This window comes from Pezoporus flaviventris, unplaced genomic scaffold (assembly GCF_033815535.1).
Source record: "Pezoporus flaviventris isolate CSIRO_AGI_PZ_B2104156 unplaced genomic scaffold, CSIRO_AGI_Pfla_v1 ptg000040l, whole genome shotgun sequence".
Classification (NCBI taxonomy): domain Eukaryota; kingdom Metazoa; phylum Chordata; class Aves; order Psittaciformes; family Psittacidae; genus Pezoporus; species Pezoporus flaviventris.
Window position 1 is genome coordinate 2370178 of NW_026892588.1, and position 16351 is coordinate 2386528.

The 16351-nt window shown below is 41.6% G+C and overlaps 1 long non-coding RNA gene across 1 annotated transcript; it reads right to left on the reverse strand.

Annotated features, from left to right (window-relative positions):
- Window positions 1–644: 644 nt before the first annotated feature.
- Window positions 645–13549, reverse strand: LOC133275457 (uncharacterized). Its single transcript, XR_009745536.1, has 3 exons — window positions 11773–13549; window positions 7828–8094; window positions 645–1341 (listed from the first exon to the last, which is right to left on the reverse strand). It is a non-coding gene; the product is annotated as an uncharacterized LOC133275457 (long non-coding RNA).
- Between the last annotated feature and the right edge of the window lie 2802 nt (window positions 13550–16351).

Here is a 16351-nt window from a genome sequence, read left to right on the forward strand (position 1 = left end):
ACACTAAAAACCCACGCCCAACAACTGCTTGGACATCCTTAGTTCTTTTGCCTTCTTTTGGGAAGCGTGACTCAGGCATCAACCCTTTTATTCTGACACCTTGTTTGTCATCCCCAAACCTACTGCAAACTGGGTCACATGGAAAGAATCTGCCATCCCTCCTAGCAACACATGGCATCCTACACATACCTGTAACTTCATTAATACCTAACAAAATCTCAGCATTGCATGGCTGACAAAAGAGTTTTCAGTGCAAGAGACAGAACTGCTTTTATTTATAGCATCAGCACATATTATACCAATTCAAGTAAGTTCAGAGTCAGCAATCGGCAGAAATCGATCTAGCCGTTGCTATATAAATGTCTTCTGCTTTGCAGCCCAAATGAAATAAAGCCAAAGCAAGCCACATCTAGTAATTGCCATGCTTCTGTTCCGAAAGTCCCAAGTACAAGGGAACAAAGATGTCACCTACAAACACCTTCACCAAAAATAGCTTTACTCCAAACCCTGACCAGAGACATCTTTATCTAGGATAGCTGACTTCTTGAACCCCAGAAGCCTCTCTTACTCTGGGCCAGCCACCTTTACACAGCCCTGAGCATGGCCTCATCAGCTCCACCTTACCCTCAACTGCTCCCACCCATTTGGCTGGCTTGGGCCACTGGCCCATCAGCTTTTCTGGTGAACAAATGCAACTTATTTATAGGCAGATCTGCCAATACTCCTCAGCTCCAAGAGGAAAATTATTGAGAAGAGCTCCAAAATTTGTTCTTAATCTTAAGTGATGGCAATGATCTACCCACTTCCCCCTGCACTCACCAGGTGAAACACGTTCAAGGGTTAAAAAAGCTGAAGATAAAACACCTGGTCTAGGAACCTCTAGCTCTTCTTTGCTTCAGCCCTACAAAAGTATAAGCAGTTAGTATAGGGCTAAAAGAATTACATAGTCCCCCCTATTATATTTGCCCCGTCTTCACTTATCACTACTATTAACTACCCTTGACAACTTTATGATGAGGAGTAGAACCTGAAATCCAGCTGACAACATGGAAATATGGAAACTGGGTTTATCTTCCAAGGCAGTGAGAAAAAACAGCTGGCTTGCTTTTGGGGTAAAAAACGGTTGTAGCTACTCACTCCTATTTAGTGTCTGGTACACTCACATGACAGGGCTCCAGCTTCACAAACATGGTAGCAGCACTTCAGCCCTGTGATCTTGCAGGCCAGGAATTAAAAGGAGGTCCCCTTGCAGAAGTCAGTCATGAAGGGGACTTTTCCAGGACTTTCATCTTCACCCAGCATGCCAGCCACAAACAAATCCTTTCTGCCAGAGTCTGCCTCCTTTGGGATCAAGAAGAAGTAGTACTAGAAGAACTAGTATTTAATGGTGAAACACTTAGAACAAGCTTCTGTGAAAACTTTCTCACCCACCCCTCACTGTTTGTTGTTGTTTCATGAAAGCTGGCCTAATCTCACACGACATAGAAGGCAGCTGCTCCCTGAGGAGAAGAAAATGCTTCACAGGATCAACTGGACTTCACCACCATTAGGTGCCAATGGATAAGCAATAAAAGAGGTAATTAGATTAGCTCTAATCCAGCTCATTACATGGGCCCAGTAGTCATGTAGCTAGCTAAAGCAAGCTCTCTATACTCTCTTCTTGTCCCTTCATACTATTGAACACCTTCATGCTCAGGAACAAGGACAACCCAAATTCCAAGCAGATACCCCAGATTACAAGTAGACACTCAAACTTTTGCTATCCACCCTTTCTTTGTAGCAAATCCAGATGACATTATGTCATTGGAGCATCCTCCAGTGGCAGGCTCCACTCCTCTGTGTTTCTATTGTCAAGGCCTATTAAATCGTATCCTTCCCCACCAATAACCCCTATTCCCAAGAATGTGTATTACACTTTAATGCTACATATAAGAAATCATCAGCTAGCAGATCATGTAGATGAAGCTAGTCCCCGTTCTGCCAGTGAAGATGCTGGCTGGTAGAGCATTTAAAGAGTCTTGTTAACGCCCAGATACAGTATTTTCAGGTTTCTATTACAGCTGGAGTGCCATGAACATATATTCTTCTCAGGCTTTTCCTAAACATCTAACACAGCTGTATCAACAGCCACAAAGTTGGCTGTGCCAGGAGCAGGCAAAGCTTCAGTACTGTAGGGTGGGACATCAGAGCACTCTCTTGTCATTCCAAGCATGGCTGGGGTTACCCTTTGGGGTATTTCCATAGATCTGTTTCTGATGAATGGGCTGCTGCATTCTGTGGCTCTCCATTTACATGGAGATTTGTCTTGATGGACTCCTGGGGTACACATGCTGGTCCTGCTCCATCTTCATGGTAAGCCTAGAGTGCATATGTGGTACAGGAAGCTGTCAGTCTCATTTTTAATCACTCCTGGGTTTGATTTCATTAGTGCTATTCCAGATTTTTATTCATCCCTTGTAAAATCTTCCAAAAAGCAGGAAGTCTCATCAGCCAGGTCTGATTATGGAGGATATACTGGTTTGTCCCTCCACAAGTCCTCAGGACATATTCCCCTCATCCCATCCTGTTCTGCCAAGAGAAAACTAAAAAACTCTCTTTCTTTAAGTACCGCTGCATAGGAATTAAGGAAATATCTCCTATTCCACTATCTTCGCTGTTCAAGTGAAAAAAGATGATAAACTGTGGGTAGCAAAGGGCATATGCTGTTCTCCTGAAAACACACAGCCAGTTTTTATATAGTCATCACAAAAAAAGACATGTAGTCTTATGAGCTATCTCCCACTCTGTGCTCTTGTGACTTCTGAATCATCTTTCACAGCTCTCAGTGAGAAACACCAAAACATGCTGGAGTCTGAATCCAAGAAAATCTCCTACACAATATAAGTTTGCATCCCTGAATGAACCATACTACACTGTTACTGTGCTGGAAGCACCTCATGTATTAAAATCACCTCTCTTCTGGGTCAAGAAAGAGAAGTTAGAGCATCCCACAATCTGCCATAAGCCATACACAGAATATCCGCTTTCCAGATGTGGCTCTGGAACAGCACGTGGCTGCATGTATGCATGCTGGCACAAGTATATGAGAAGTCCATGTGGATGCCCAAAGATACATATGTTGAGTTGGCTCACACTCCTCTAGATACATGTCAAAAATATCAGCTTGCCTAGTAAGGGAGGGTCCTAAGAAACAAGAGTTCAGAAGGTAATACAATAGCTTTACTTGTCCTCAAAAAATCTCTATCAAAATTTGATGCCTGACAATGAACATCATGTCTTTTCAAAGACAAAATTCCAAGAAAAAAAAAAAAAGGAAATAAAACCTTTACTTGAAAGTCTCATTTTACAGTTCTTGTAAATATTTTCACGGGGTAACATGCAGTTCCAGGGAACACAAGAGACAAACGCCTTAAAATCATTCCCATTTGTTAAAATCCATATTTGATGAGCAATGTAGCCTCCAGGTTACTAGAGCAGCAAGATCCATCACCTAGGTGACCAAGCACTAATGATGTCAACCTACTATGTTATCCTATTAGGTTAACCTATCCCTACACACTCTCACACTGTGCACATTATCAGACTTCCAGTTCTTGCAAGATGCTAGTCTTCATACCAACAGACGGACAGTCACAGACCATATGGATAGTCTCTGTGAGGACTGAGCTTTCCTGACAGCAGTTAAGGAGGACTGTTTCAGAGCCTGGGTAAGAGCTGAGCACCTTAGGCATCCAACATGTACAACTTGATTTACTACTACAGCAATAAGTAGCACCAGAACATGCATATTAGTAAGCTCTTAGGAAAAGCTTCTGATGGTCAAAGAGGTCACTTTACATAGTAGAGGGTTTGAAATATAAATCTGCATAAAACAGCAGGAATCTCTTGGAAACTACAGTGGCAAGTCTTCCCTCAAATAAGCATTCCTTTTGGGAAGTCAAAATTCACTAAGAAAAACCAAATCCAATAAAATAAATTCCCAAATCAATACATTATCTATTACATGGGGATAATCTATTCCAAATAGTATGTGCGTTCTACCTGCTTAAATCATTGCAACCAAGTTGCTATGGCACAGCACATTAGATGGGCTTGCCCTGAACCACAAATTGGGCAACAGACCACAAGGTAATCAGACTGGTGACGTAACCCAGAGAGGGTCTGGGTGTCTTCATACAGCACTGCAGACCACTGAAGACATATCCTCAACTACGTGGTTTTGCTAACACTGTTTAGCTCTGGTTATTTGAGAAACACTCGTGAGTACGGATGTGTTTGTTTACAACCAAGCAACGTATCACTTGGATTACAAGGAAAGATTAAACCTGAAGACTCCTGAAAAATACTGATTTTTAGGTAACTTCCATAGTCTGAACGGACTTGGGTTGATTAGGCTAAAGGGATTTTTTTCCTCTTTTGTTAAAGGGTACCTTTATATCCCATAGATAAATTGAGGCAGAAGTATCTTCCCCTTCAATAAGTGGGAATGACTCATTATTTCCACATTTTGCTGTGAATATCCTATCATCATTGTGGTTTGCTTTATTCAGCTACTCTCAACTTCATCCAGCACCTGCTGTAATGACGCAGGAAGTCCTCTGTGGTTCTTTTGCCCTTTCAATATATCTCTCTTATCAACAGAGAGCTCTGACCTTTAAACACCACTTACTTTACTTCCACAGCAGACACTTGCAACCCCCAAAGACAGTGTTTCTTGTATCAGCTTTCCTAGATAGTAGGAGATTACATTGTCTTGACAGAATCAAGAAAATATGCCATATCTTGTCAAGGCTTTACCCTTATCGAAGCACACCCGGATTCTGTGCTGCAGTTTAGCTTCTCACATATAGAGCGAGCTGTTACAGCCTCACTGACACTTCAGTAGGTAAAGAAACCTCTTGAATCAAATTTGTTTGAGACCCAAATGTTTGCTTCCTTATCTTCTATCTTTTGCAGCCTATTACTCTATGTTCCTTATCCTGAGTAAAGATCACAGTGTCTTCTACCTCCTTATCCACCCATAGGTTGAGCAAAGGCCATTAGAAACCAAGCCCTTCAGAATTTCAGAGAACAAGAGTAACTCTATTCCTGATAAAGCCAGTTTTCTGTCTCTCTCACGGGCTGACAATGGGATTTTCCAGCAAACGAAAACATGATCAAACTAGTGCTGTACCTGAGAAGACAGAAGACAAAATCTGGCAAGAAAGGAACCTTCGGCAGATGAAAGAAATAAGAAACATATTTCTACAGTAAACGGTATTTTACACTGAGGCTAGGCAAGGGCAAAAGATGCTGGGAGAAAACAAGGCCCCTCTGTTTCAGGAAAGACATCTGCTGGCAGAGGGCTACTGGGCCCTGAAAGATTCAACCTCAACACAGAGAACACTTGAGCAGTGGAAACCAGAAAAATAAGAGCATGGACATGAATAAATGCTTTATTGTTTGCCGAGCACTGTGCATCCTTTGAAGGTCCGTTCCAACCCAATCTATTCTAGGATTCTTTGTTGTGGATAAACGCCATGTGAATTTTGCAAAGCCTTTGTATCTGCTTGCTTCCAACATGAAAACACCCTTCAGAGGTGAGCTGCTGACCAGGAATGCCCAAGGCCCCCACACTGGTCAAAGGAGAGGCCGTAGCTGTCAGAAGAGGGCTGAGGCTCAGCCCTGGCTGTGAGTAATGTGTAACAGCAGCAACGTTCAGATTCTGTGAGAGAGAAAACAAAGGACATGCACGCCCTGACCTGCTGGTATCAGACAGTGAACAGTTGTCAGGTACACGTCTATGCAGTTAACTGGCCAAGACACTCTCCATGGTTGTTTTGTGTGTGAATTCTATGAAATAATGGGTTTTTTAGTTCATATCCCTAACAGTCCTCTAAAGAGGACTATGTGAGAGATTAGCACAGTCAGTATAGCCAAGATCAGCATGCCTTTCTGGATAGCTGTGTACCTTTAATGAATAACTGAACTTTAAACAGTCAATTTAATTAAACGCATCACTTCACTAGAGAAAATATTCAGCACTTGTGACATTACGCAATGCTGCGCTCAGTGCAAAGATACAAGATAAATAAGGAACGTTCGGGGTTTGCATATCACCCTGCATGACTTCACTTCCTATTACTTTTTACCTCTCCCTTTTTAAGTACATATTTATGTTCACATATTTAGAAGCGAGAACAGGCTAACTGAACCCTTTCGGAACTGCCAACAGCTGCTCAGGTGGAAACCTCACCATTAAGAGATTGCTCAATCTCTAGAAACAAGATTTCCTTCATGAAGGGTTTGGCTGATCTTTCCTGCAGGAACAGTGGAAGGCTGAGTGCTTCTAACTCTGTAACCCTGAGAAACAAAATGGGTCGTAAATGCTGTCACCCCATTCTGACTTCCATTTTTATCACTCTCAAAATCAAGATGCAACAACAGAAAAAGCCAGTAGGATTTTGTCTGTTGTTTCTAAGTGCAAGGGCAGCTCATGATGGCACCTGAGGGGCAGCAGTGTAAAACTTCATATTTCAGATGACAAACAAGAGGAACATTATTCATCTGCTTCTTTGTGGGAAAGGAACACACTAAAAAAAAACCAAACCAGATATTAGTGCTTGACCAAATCATGAAAGGAGAAAGGAAGGGGGCACAGAACATCTGGACTATTCGTATTTTTTCCCTTTTTATAATGCACAGAGGATATGAAAGGGTTTTTTGGTACTTCTTACTCTAAAAGAATTTCTTTTGCACCTGCTTCTCTTTTACATTAAAAATTAAAGTCCTGCCTTGAAGAGAAGGCTCTGGGGCAAACAGGATCAAAGACATGCCCAAGTCAGGACCGAGCACACTGGTAAGGACATTTGGTTAGTGCCCATCATGCATCGGATTCTCAAGGCTGCAGATGAAAGTCAACAAATTTGAAGATTCAAAATCCAAACTGAATGAAATTCAGTTCAGCTGCAATAAATCTTTTCAAAAGTTCAAATAAATTCACACTTTTACATTGCTAATGGTTTAGTTTAACAAAATCTCCAAAAATTCACAGCTATCTTTGGGCTGAGGAAACCTGTTCTTCACACTTGAAATGAGTGATAAAATCAAATGCCTTTTCATTGCCTTTGACATCAATTTGAGGAGTCTGTGGCTGGCTATTTATTGCAGTTTGGTCTGTAGATAGTCTCTCTAGGTGTGTCTGGAAGTCATCCCCCTTAAGGAAAAGGAGTAATCAATTCATTCTCCTGTGCTGTTGGGACTTTCAGTGGGCAGCAGTGGGACAGTGACTGCATAATGGCTTGGTCTGCTCTCATGCTCTAAGAAATGCTTTCAGCTAATGTGCATCCACATAGGCATCAAAAGTTCTGCCCTCAAGTTGTGCTGATGGAGCAGTACTGGGCTGCTGCTAAAGACCACGTGCTGGCCCATGACACCACAGAGGCAAACCTGAACCAGAGCTACTCTTTTTGCTTAGTTCATATGAGAGGCAGGCAGAAAGCAGCAGTTTACACTGAAGCTAAACAAGGAAAAGTACTTCAGTACCTGGATAGGCTTAATATTCATTAAAGTCCATGTTTGAGACAGAAGTTTGAGGTAACTGGTTAGTCTGTGAGCTCAGCCCTTAAAAGATGGGCCTGTGCAGTGCACATGAAAACAGAGACCCACCAACACAGCGTGGAAGGACACATAAGCACTACCACAGTGTGAAGCACTGCACCTGCCTTTCTCCATCCTTTTCCCTTCCCAAAGTGATGCTGTCTTGCACATTTCCTGTCCAGAAGCCTGCTGTTTTTCCCAGATGAGTACTAGATCTGGCAATGCTTCCACAAATAGGCTTTAAGTTACTTTCTGAGACAAGCATGAATCCCAAATCCTTTTTCTGCTGAAGGGAACAGTGCTTTCCTCAGTCAGCTGGTCTCTTTTCAGAGTAGAAAAGCAGCATTAGGGCTGTGAGAGAAGGACTGGAAGCTATTATTTCTTGTGCATCAATAGAACCAACTTCAACACTGAAGTATGTTGTGCCTGCAAACATGCCAGATGATTGTTCTCCCCAGCACACTTGTCACAGGAGGAGGAAACCTTTTCTTTCAGACTGGTTGTTGGTAAAACTATCTGCTAAAACAGCAAACAACAAAAAATATCTTCTTTGTAAAACAAAGACTTTGGCTTTGGAAGCCAGCAGGAGAAAGCAGATAAGGTGCATCTGATAACATTTTGCCAGTTTCTTTCTCAGCTTTTCAACTGAGCTTTCAAAACTGAAAACTCTTTTTCCTCTATTCTGCAAGTGTGCTTTTGGTGGATTGCCTACTGCATGCTGAGCTAGGGATGCTGAGCCTGCTATGTTCTCTAATTCATGTGGCTATGTTGCCCTAGTTAGGACTAATGATATATTATACCCCGAGTCACCCTCTGCTAATGTCTGCTACATGTTTTCTGGCATTAAGTATTAGGATTGGAGCTGGCTTGAAATTTTCCATAGGGGAGATCTTCTGAAAGAGAATTCTGTTTCTGAGAAAAATAGAAATTTTCCATTAGGGGAAAAAAGTTGTTTCTGCCAAAAACCAAAAACATTAAAGTTTTGTTTGTAAAGTGGATCCAAACATAGTATTTCATTTTGAACTGACCTGGACTAACCAAATTGCCCAGCGTCCCAGAGGATCCACACTGATTCTGGGTAATTTCAGATGGACACAGGCCAGCCACAATATGAACAGAAACATCAAGGAAGCCAGAATCAAAACCTGAAAGCAATGTCACCATGAACAAACAGTGTCTGGCCTGGATCAGCTCTGTGCCCTCTGCTGTTGCAGAGGCAACAAGGGGCAAAAAAGGACCCACTTTGGCATAGGAGTTTTCTCTGAAGTGTGGAGAACCTCACATCAGAACTACCAGTACTCCATCTGGGTAGAGGTATCTTCTCATTCCCCTTCTGCTTCCTGAAATTAAAGGCCACACTGTAAGATAAGGACAATCAAATTAAACCATCTCCCTGCTGTCACAGGACTTCTGACCCTTGATCTGTAGACTTATTTTTTCCCTCAAATAAAGCAAAACCTCCTTGCTCAGTGAATGCAAGCCTCCAGACATGACAGACCCCTCAGAAGCAGACCACACATCCAGAAGCTCAGCACTACCGGCTGAAGGACTTCACTCCAGCAGAATACTCCAGACATCCTTCCAGACATCCATTGTGTCCAGCAACCTTCAAACAGCTCTATCCTGTGCCAGAGGAAAAGACTGGAGAGACGTTGTGTGGAAGCACTGGCACAAAAAGCAGTTTCACTTAAGAAACAGGTAACAGTGACATGGGTATCATCACCCCGCTCTCCAGAGAGGCTGCAGGCTAGCCCTGAGAACAGCCATCAAGGGCCTGACATGAAAGCATTGTCTGGGCAGTGTTTTGACCTCATTTGTCCTTTTGGTGTACCAATTTAAATGCCGTTTGATTTGCAATTACCTTTTCTTATCCTGAGAGCGCTAATGAATAAGACAGCAGTGGAAGGAAACAAGGTCTAGTTGAGATACTGATGATGCATGCAAATTGCAAGGGTCAGTCTGAACCTGGGCACCAGGGGCACAGATTAGTCCTTAAACCTGTCACTTCTGATAGCAGCACTGCAAATCCAACAGCAGCAGCAGAAACAGTCTTTCTGGGACTAATCCACCAACAGAGTAGGAAATCAAAAACCTGATCTCCTCTGCTGAGCTCAGAAGATTCCATGCATACTGCTATCTAGTCACAGGATGATATAGATACCATTTGACTGCTTGCTGAGCAAGGTTCACCTGCCAACTAGCTTGAGATCAGAAGGAGACTGTCCCAGCCCAGCTACCTACAGCACTGAAATGACAGGAAAGATTGCAAAAGTACACTCAATGACAGTGTCATTGACACTAGAAACCCAAATACAAATGTTTATACATTTTGGAACCAGAAGTTAAACACTGGCTGCTTGATAAATCTGTTATCAACTCCAGGTATTCAGTGCCTCACACAGCTGTGTACTCTCATTCTGCTATTCACCATTTTCTAACAATACTCAAACAGCAATCCCTAGGAAACAATATGTTGCCTGCAGCAACCTTAAAATCATAGAATGGTTGCGTTTTGAAAGGACCTTAAAGCTCATTCAGTTTCAACCCCCTGCCACAGGCAGGGACACCTTCCACTAGAGCAGGTTGCTCCAAGCCCCATCCAACCTGGCCTTGAACACTGCCATGGAGTGCTGGCAAAATGGCAAAGCCTGCAGCAATGATACTCGATGACACTCTTCACCACTGGAGATAAAATGATTACACATAAATAACTGCACTTTTTACATGAGACTCAGCAGAGACAGAGCATTTCCCAAAATGTCCCTCGGAAAAAGGACTGAAAAGACAAATGGCAGAAATTGGAAGGGAAAGACAACAATGAAAGAAGTGATTTGCCAAGAGAATTAGGATTTTATACATGAAGAATCAGACTCTGCAAGAGAGGGATTAACTAACAGAAAGCAAAGCTGCAGAAAACATCCTTTATGAACTTGGAAGTTCAGAAGGAAGGAGTGGGACTGCCAGAAGAGATAAAGAAGATTTAGAAACCATCATATCCCCAGACCAGAAACAGTTTGTATAGCTAACTAAACACAGTTATCTGAGTCAAAGACAGGTAACTCTAAACTGCTGTTCCCACTGCAGTGCTGTGGTAGGAGAACACAGACAGCTCGGCTGCAAAACTGGATCTTTTCCAACCCTTTTCACTGCTGCTCTATCTTACTCCGTGTTATTTTCCCAAAGGTTTTTATCTAATGTGGAAGGAGTCTGTGGGATGAGCCAATACCCAGGTCAGCCAGGAGGCTGCAGGAAGCTGAGGCAAGCTGGACGGCAGCAGTGCCACCTCTCCTGGCCAGGATCTGGCAGCAGAGCCTATACAGCTGGTGGAAGTGAGCTGAAACCAGAAGCACGCAGTATTTGACCTTGGGTGCTACCTGCCCAGCAGATGGTTTTCAAAACCAGATTTGCAGTTTAGTGCTCATTCTGAAGAGCCATCAGCCAACATAAACATCAATGCAGCTATTAGCAATTCCTCTTTATTAGTAAAATAAGATGGACTTTCTTTCTGGAACTTTTTCCCAATGAGAAAAATCAGCCATTGGAATAATCTCTCCAGGGAAGTGGTGGATTCACCAGCACAGGACAGTGCTAAGATTTGGTGCTGGGACGTGTTGGCTAGGCTATGTTTTGCCAAGAAAGGTTGGACCTCAAGGATCTCAAGAATCCTTGAGGTCCTTTCCAACCTGGAATTCTATGATTGGACAGCGCTTTGGGTGACATGGTCTAATGTGAGGCATCCCTGCAAGCTAAGTTTTATAGCCAGGTAAACCCTTGAACCTTTTAGTCTCTCCAGACCGTATTTCTCAACCTGTCTAGGTTGAGGCCTGGAAGCCTGCAATACTGTCTGATTTCTCTTAGCAACACCTCTTTCAGCTCTGTACAATCTGTAAGGGCTGGTAAAGAGCTAAAACTGATAATCTGGTTTGCTCACACCTCAACTGTTTAAACACTGCATCACATGTACTGCATGCCTTATTTAGATGCCCCAAATTATAGTTACAAAGGCTTATTTATGTTAGAACACACAACATTCTTAAACTTGCCAAAGCAGCCCTAAAAATCTATACAGCTTCTATTCTTGTGTTCTGCTCAAATGAAGTGCAAACCTAATCCTGCCTGCAAGTTTCTAAACACTAAGCAATGTGAAATTCAGTTCAACATCTCTTTTATTAGTAGAACCTTGTTAGGCAATACATTTTTATCACCCTGAGTTTCTTCTTGGTGGGATGTGAGGCATTCCCAAAGGCTGCCACAAAAGGAACAAACAAGACCTGTAATGGGATCCTCCATGACAGCTCACTATAAGGAATTTGCTGGGGAAGAAACAGAAAAATACTGGGTGTTGATTTAGTTGTAGGCAGAGCAGACTACTTAATTGGTGCAAACAACTCCAGTTATAATCATTTCTCTTAAATAATACATACACCACTGTTCCAACAGATATAGAAAGCAGCATACATATCTATCACTTATTTTTCCAAACAGATCAACCCCTGTAAAACAAATCTAAACTCTACATTCTAGCACACTGTTTATCTTCCTTCACTCCAAGGATGCCCTCTTGATCCATCCTTTACTGTTACCATTATTATGATCTCATACGGCAATTCAGGCAGTGTCACCTCCATAAGGAGAATGCTCTCCTTTGGCACATGTAAGCCTGTGCACCACAGTGGTGCTCAGCCCCACCACACCACCACTAGAAAACTCTCCTGCCATACATAGATAGTGAAGAAACCTCAAGTATGAAGGGTCTATTTATGAAAAGCGACAGAAAGCCAGTTCTGGCCAGGGCGTTTCCAAGCAAGAAAAAAGACAAATCCAAATCGTTACCTTTACTGCACAAAAGCTTGCCTTTACATTTTGTTGTGAATACCAGACTTACTAAAAACCTAATTATACATTAGTTGCATAACTCAGGGTTTTGTGATAGCGGTTTTTAAAGAGAGATGAGTCACCAGATACCTTTCAAAAGGAAGCAGAACAGGTCTTTTCTCTCACATAATAGCCAATTTCCTTCCAAGAATGCAATATATTGGCATGTCCCTCTCCTCCCTCCTTTTAACAACTTTTCAGATTTTGATGTTGTTCTTCTGTCCTGCCTCCAGTCACATGGGACTTAAACTGGATCTACCCAGGTACACTTGTAAATACATATTACATACACTGGAAACAACTTTTCACAAGTGCTCAGATTAAGCTGAACACTGATTTAAAGAGGTAACACGCAAAAGAACAGGGTTCTTTTTTCCTTATTACAATGCTAACCATCAACTTGAATTACAGTACGCTGAAGAGCTAAAATAAACAGCACCTTAGACATCCTTACAAAGGCCAAAACCTTTGGAGAATGGAGCAGAGATATGAGAAATAACCGTAATGATGACAAAAAATAAAGGTACTGCACCCAATGAGATGGCACCAGCTCAAGTGAGCAGCCGCGTAAGAGAAAGCAATAGAGACAGGAAAATTAGCAGAGCAGCCAGCAAGGGTCTAGAATAAAGGCAGGGGGAGAAGAGAAACAGCAGCAAAAGGAAAACCAACAAAGTTGTCTGCTAGGAATGACTTGGCAGGCAAGCAGAAAGCAAACTCACTGCAAGCAGCTTTGTCCTCAACCTGCTCCTGAGGGCTCAGAGTGGTTCCTGGACATGACAGCTCACAAGGCAGGTCCTGCTCATCATCTCTGCAGGGAAAAGAGATGTCAAGAAGTCAGTGCACCACCTCCTTGCATTCCCCATGCCTCCTCCTGCCCAGGCTGTTTCATCCCAGCACCCTGTCAAGTATCACAGAATTGTTTAGGTTGGAAAAGACCTTTAAGATCGCAAAGTCCAACCGTTCCCCAGCACTGCCCAAACCACCACTAAACCATGTCACTGAGGGTTTTGTCTACATGGGTTTTGAACACTTCCAGGGACGGTGATTCCACCACTCCCTGGGCAGCCTGTTCCAATGCCTGACCACCCTTCCAGTGAAGAAATTGTTCCTAAGTACCCAACTTGACCGCTTGTTCTTTTAATTAAAATCTGCAATTTGTTTGGTTAGTATAAATCACTCCTTCCCCTTGTAACCTGTGATCTGTGAGGGAGGAAAACACCAGCATTTTTATTATCAAGGCTCCGATGTGAAAAGCCTCTAGTGGGGGCTACCAAAGACCAAGTATTTTTGCCTTGCAAGGCAAGTCTGTTCCTGCCTGGAAACCAGATTTTGCTAACAAAACTATCTGAACAACCTGCATAAAAGCCTCCTGAATGTTTTGTTGTTGGTTTCCTTTTGTTTGGGTTTTTTTTTTTTTTTGGGGGGGGGGGAAGGGGAAGGGTTTGGGTGGCTTATCTTTCCTGCGTAACACACACTCCTGATGTTTGCCACCTTGCAGAACTGGGGGTGTTACCTGTGAAAAACAGACAGACAGCTTCAAGGGCAAGACCACAGGATTTACTAAGGAATGAGTAACCAATTGCACACACTTTGCGCTCCCGAAAATCTAAAGAGGAAAGAGGACCCCAGATTATGGAGGACTCACTTCTGCCAATCCCATCAGGTCCTGCTTCTAGACGTGATGCAGGAAATAGCATCTCCTCTCTTTGCCCTTGGTCATGCAAAAAAGAAACAGAATCAGCAAATAATGCTGCAAATAGGCAAGAGAAACCAATAATTACTTAAAATTACTTACATCTCTAATGCAGCACTTTGTCTTTATTCCTTAAAAATGCTTTTGCAAGCCATAATTTTCCATGATTTCAAAAAGCTGAACCCCTCCAAGGCAACGGAGGAGAAGAGATGCACATCCACAAGAAATTCATCCTGTTCAGCAACAACAGTAAAGACGAGACATTTTTCTTCAAAATTTTATTTCAATTTAAATTATGGGGCCAGCCAGATTTTTTTGGATAAGAAACGCATTTTCCTCAGGAGAAATGAAATGCTACCACGGAAATAGAATTACAATTGTATACATCTCTTATTTAAAAGAAAAAAAGAAGACAAAACAAAAACCCAAAACCCGCTCGCACTTAAATACCTTTTAGTAATACCCTTAAGCCTTCAAGCAGATAAGAAACCACTTCCAGAACAATAGGTTTTTAATACGAAGAGCACGTCAAATGAGCTGTAATTTAAATACAACTTCTTCTCAAAAGCCAACATTCAAATGTTTCCACATATTAAAAAAAGTCACCATAGCCATTGTTTCCAAGGCCTAATATAGAGTAACCTCCATCTCCCAGTCCAAATGTTTTCACTTCTTTACATATATAAATCTTTAGCATGTCTACGTTTTTCTAAAGAGGAAGCCTTATATGTTATGGTGAGTAACTTGGCAAATAATGTTTTCCTCCACTCAGCTATGATAAACCAAAAGGTAATAGACTGTTTGTACTGAACTATAATACCATCTCATAGCCAATTCTGCTTGCCTGTGATCTTCAGAGTAAGCTATTTTCCTTCTCTAGGCAAAATGAATCGGTTTGCAAAGGACACATTAAAAACCTTTGTAAGACCAATTACGACGTTAAGAGCAATTTTAAACACTCAATTTACTGGAGCTATCTGACTTCCATTGTGAAGGCTTTCAAACCAGCTTACACATCACTTTGGAGTTTCATCTTGCTGATTGCAGAATATTTTAATTAGGAAGAGAACAGGAAGCAACAAACATTTTCTATAGCATTCGCAATCGGATTCAGCCATGCAGAATTTGAACTCTCAGGCTCCAATCCATAAGTTTGCTTGGTTGTGATCTTAGCATTACTATATGACTGATAAATACAACTTTAATAACATTGAGCTATATTTAGTAGATTCCTTTTGTATGGTCACAGTAACAAAACCATGGTGCAAAATCAGTTGGTTTTTTTTGTTGTTTTTATAAATACTGACAGTTTGCAGCATTAAAGAACAAAAGCAACAAAATTAAATCATTTTGTTACCCTAGGACATCTATGAAGTTGTTTCCTGAAGTCAGAGGGGTCAGAAGGAATTGAATCACTCACTCACACAACTACTATACTGAGTTATTTACTATAAGAAAGAAATGATGCACTGCAGGCTCCCCAGCAGTAAGAGGAATCGATATTAATTTTGCATAACCTTTGCCGAGCTGGTGAGCACAATGTTAGTTTAACTGAATAAGGCCAATATTATCCAGTAAAAATGTAGTATAAAGGGTTCCAGTTCTCTATTTCAGCCTACCCTAAGCGATGGCACCCCATTAGATAAGTGAATTTTTTTGGGTTTTGGTTTTTTTTCCTTTTAATGCTGCAGGATTTAAGATTGTTAAATCAGCATTTCCATGTGATCTTAAGTATTCAATTACATATGAGCATTCATTTTGCAAAACTCAATATTAGGTAATAGTTACAGACTAATACAATAACATTCCTCTGCTGTACAAATTAAACCATATTTTAAAGAAATGAGCAGCCTAGGAGTTATATACAAAAGAAACCAGCAAGCGTTGTTGAAATGAAATGCAAAATGTCATTGCTAGGTCTACTGTCTGAAATACCTTTAAAGTAAAATTAACAAAACCCCTTAGAACATATTTCCAAGTTTACAAGTCAATTCTCAGAAAAATCAAATCATGTCAAAAAAAAAAACCAAAACGTTCTATAAAGCGGTGAAAGGCATATATACATTTTCCTTATGAACCTGGAGATTTCACTCTTTTAAAAGTTGCTAAGTTTCAATATCAGTTTATTTGCAAGACAACTGTTTATCCCAATAAGCTCACATCTTAGATACATTTCCCCTTTGATTACAAATAAAGCACTGCACA